Raw genomic sequence first — 4796 nt, 5'->3', positions numbered from 1 at the left:
AAAAAAGTGACTTCAGTAAAAGTTATCTGGACAGAAAATGTTTCATCTAGAAAATCAAATGTAAAAAATTGAAATAAATTAAGAAAGTGGATATATACATAAATGTATATATATATATATATATACATAAATGTGTATATATATATATATATATATATATATATATATATATATATGTGTGTGTGTAAGGGCTGTGAAATTATTAAAATTTTTAATCAGGTTAATTACAACTTAAAAATTAATCAGTCATGATTAATCACCATTCAAGACTATGCCTGAAATCGACCCATTTTTACTGTATTGTATCAACAGAATGAACCAATGCTTACACATATTTAGTGTTAACCGACCTTTAGATATCCAGTGGTGAGTAAATGCAGCATGTAATGTACTTCTATATGTTGATCTAAAACATCTCTACCATGTTCTAGATCACTGATCAAACCAACATGAATGAAGAAACTCTGATGATCTGGCCAAAACCAACTTTTTCCTTTCATCATTGAATTGTAAGTGTTTGTGCAGCAGTGATAAGTCCTACAGCAGCATCACCCAAAGTAAACACCTGTTGATAAATTAGATCATTGGCTCTGGGCCCCAATCAAAATTTTTCTAGACCCGCTTTTGTATATCTGAAGCAAAAACCCTGGCTACCACCAGCCAAATACTATGTTAAAGAAGGTCCTGCCAAAAACAATACTTAGGGGTAAATATGTGAGGGTGTGAACGATGAACCCCTAGTTTCCTCCTTCTCAGCTGAAGAATAAACAAACGCAACAAAAGAGAAAAAAATACAAGTAAAGTGCAAATATAGAACCTTCTCAATGGGAAAGGAGTGAATGTTAAAACACCCCCAATTTCCATGAGGACAACGTCAATGGGTTGCTCCATTAATGCTGTGTTTATTCTCAAATATATCCATAGTGCCACCCGGCTCATCTTGTCCATATTGCCTCTCCATGTCCCGTTTGTAACAGAGCAATGACGGATGTATGGGGCTTGTCATGCCGTGCATGCGTTAATTTGCTTTAAAAATATTCATGCATTTAATTACATCATTTAGTTACCACCTATAATGAGTTAGTATATATATATATATATATGTATATGGCTGTTAAATGATTACATCTTTTAGTCAGATTAATCACAGTTTACAAATTAATAAATCATTATTAATCACCATTTGTGAACATCCCTGGAAAATGTCCATTTTTACTGTTTACAAGCCAGTGCCTACAAATATTTAATGTTAACTGACCTTCCCTTTGGGGATCACTTTAGTTGTAATATCCAAGTCATCCCTCCATAAAATCAAGTACTTAAAAAAAATCTTCCCCATTTTCCTGCCTGACTCCCAACCAAAACTTTTCTAGTGTTTTGACACCCACACTCTTTCCGCAGTTTTTTTTAACTTTGCGCAGTTTTGTGCAAACGTTGCTGCTCCAGTTGCTCTTTGCCTCTGCACTGCACATCTGCCTCCTCTCCTCCTTGTCTTCCTCCTCTCCCCTTTCCTCTTTTGTTGCTCCTTAAATCATGATGTGACTGTCGGTAAATCAGCTGATGGGCTTTTCTGCCACAACCTGTGGCAGAAAAGCCTGTTTGTTTCTTGTTGACTCGTGTTGAAGAGGAGGAAACTAGCAGGATGTTGACATGAAACAGTAGCCCATTTTAATTAGAAAGCCCATTGTTTGCATTTATTTTGTGATACTTTTTTCATTATTAGTTGAGGTTTTGCAGGAGCCACAGCTGTGAAATCTGCTGGTTATAATACAGCCAGATGGATCAGATTCAGATATCTAATGAGAGTGAAACATCAAGATGAATCAGGGGCATGTCTTCTCTAAATCATTGGTTTATCATTTAGAAGCCATGAATGTGGCGAAGGGAAATTCTGAATAGGTTCTGAAATGCAAATCAAAGCAGGACCCTTCTCTAACCAGATAGTTAATAGAAAGGATTTATATGCGAGGGCAGGTCTAAAAATCTAGAAAGTTTTTTTTTATTCTATTTTAAAGGTCTAGACTTTAGTAAATCATTAACTGATTATTACATTATTATAATTTGTAAAAAAAAAAAAAAAAAAAAAACAGCCAATGATCAGCTGATTTCTCTCTCATTGCGTTTATCATTCAGTTGAAAAGGAGGAAACTAGCAGTTCATGGTTCACACAGTTGCATATTCACCCCAAAGTCTTGCTTTTGGCAGGACCTTCTCTAACAAAATAACTGATGAAAGGATGTATATATATATTTCAGCTATGCAGGAGCAGGTCTAGTAAAGTTCTGATGGGGGGCCAAGCAGGAGCACTGACCAGGAAAAGGGGGGGACACAAATGAGACCTTTTTTTTAGGTCTAGATTTTATGAAATATTGAGCTGATTATTTTAACAAAAGTGATCATGTAGTGTAACAAGTGATAAAAAACTTTGGTGAGATGCTGTATGAATTCTGAATTATGATCTATGATGTAGAACAACATATAGAAGTACATTACATGCAGCGTTTACTGACCATTGGACATCTGACCGTCACCCAAGGGAAGGTCATTTAACACAAAATATTTCTAAGCATTGGTACTTTCTGTTGATACAATACAGTAAAAATGGGCAAATTTCAGGAATATAAAAACTTGCGAATGGTGATTAATCATAAGTAATTCATTTGAATTTATATATATATATATATATATACATATATACACACACACACACACAGTGGGGCAAAGTATTTGGTCACCTACAAACAAGCATGATTTCTGGCTCTCATAGACCTGTAACTTCTTCTTTAAGAGGCTCATCTGTCCTCCACTTATTACCTGTATTAATGACACCTGTTTGAACTCGTTATCAGTATAATAGACACATGCCCACAACCTCAAACAGTCAGACTCCAAACTCCACTATGGCCAAGACCAAAGAGTTGTCAAAGAGCACCAGAAACAAAATCATAGAGCTGTACCAGGCTGGGAAAACTGAATCTGCAATAGGTAAGCAGCTTGGTGTGAAAAAGTCAAATGTGGGAGCAATTATTAGAAAATAGAAGACATTTTATTTTTATTTTTTATTTAACCTTTATTTAACCAGGAAAGTCCCATTGAGACTCGAAAGGTCTCTTTTTCAAGGGAGTCCTGGCCAAGAGGCTCCAACACACACATTTCATACAATTTCATACATTTCATACAGTGCAGAAACCTGGTTAAAAACAGCGACATACCATTGACTGCATTTCCAGGTCATCAAGAAAAGAATTAAAATGAGGCATTGACACAAGTGTTTGAATTTTAAGAGCTCTCTGTAAAAAATTCCAATCTGTTGGTGCACAATATTGGAAAGACATTTTTCCCGTCTTTGTTCTAACACTAGGAACAGTTAGTGTGTAGACCTCCTGAGAGCACAGATGATAATGACCTTCAGTCCTGTGAAGATACACGCTCAAATAAGAAGGAAGGAGACCAATAAGTCCTTTGTAGATAAACCTGTACCAGTGTGTGAGGCGCAGAGTCTCTAAAGCAGGCCAACCAACACGAGAGTACAGTTCACAATGGTGGGTTCGTGCGCTACAATTTGTTATGAAGCGCAAAGAGGCGTGGAACACTGAATCCAAGGAGCGTAAAGCTTGCGCTGTAGCCTGCATATACAACAGGTCTCCGTAGTCCAACACAGGGAGAAATGTTGCGGCAACAAGTCTCTTCCTGGCATTGAAAGAGAAAGACAACTTATTTCTGAAATAAAAACTTAACTTCAGACGCAACTTTTTCACAAGAGAATCAATATGGGCTTTGAAACATAATCCATCGTCAATTGTAACACCCAAGTATTTAAAAGTATTTACAACTTCTATAACTGAGCCATCTGGTGTAACTACTGGGGGGGCATTCTGTTTAGTCTTACTTCTACAGAACAACATCAATTTGGTTTTGTTTACGTTAAGAGAGAGCTTCAGTTCAAAAAAACTATTGCAAACGACATTAAATGCTTTTTGCAGATTGACAGTGGCTTCAGTTAGTGAAGATGCACAAGAATAAATAATCATATCATCAGCATAAAAATGACAGTCTGCATCTATTACATTCTGTCCCACATCATTTATATAAATAGTGAACAGAAGTGGGCCTAGTATAGACCCCTGTGGCACACCTCGAATGATAGGCAGATCATCTGAACACTGGTTGTCACATTTAACCTTTTGAGATCTATCGCTAAGATAATTTGAGATCCAATTGGTTGCTTGTTCTGAAAGACCTATATTCACAAGTCTTTGCTTTAGTATTTGATGATCTACTGAGTCAAACGCCTTTGATAGATCAATGAAGATGGAAGCACAATTTTGCTTTCTATCAAGCGAAAAGGAGATATCATTCACGACCTTCAGTGCCGCTGTCATAGTACTATGCTTTTTCCTGTATCCTGACTGAAATTTGGAGAGAATTTCATGATCCTCCAAATATGATTTTAATTGTCTGTTTATCAGCCTTTCTAAAACCTTAGAAAGAGTCGACAGTATTGAAATTGGTCTATAATTACTCAAGACACTTTGATCACCTCCTTTGAAAAGTGGAAAAACAAAGGCAGATTTCAAAATTTTAGGAATTTCTGATGTTGACAAGGTCAAATTAAAGATGTGAGTGAGCGGCTCTGCTATAAAATCAGCTGCCGTTTTCAAGAAATAGGGATCCAGAAGATCTGGGCCGTGTGACTTTTTCGTATCAAGGCATCTGAGCTCTCTATATACCTCCTCAGATGTAAAAGGCTGAAAATTAAAAGACAAAGGCCTGGGGCTTTATCACTTTTTATCTCT

This window comes from Melanotaenia boesemani, chromosome 4 (genome assembly GCF_017639745.1).
Source record: "Melanotaenia boesemani isolate fMelBoe1 chromosome 4, fMelBoe1.pri, whole genome shotgun sequence".
NCBI lineage: Eukaryota > Metazoa > Chordata > Actinopteri > Atheriniformes > Melanotaeniidae > Melanotaenia > Melanotaenia boesemani.
Note: the sequence above shows the minus strand (reverse complement) of the source record.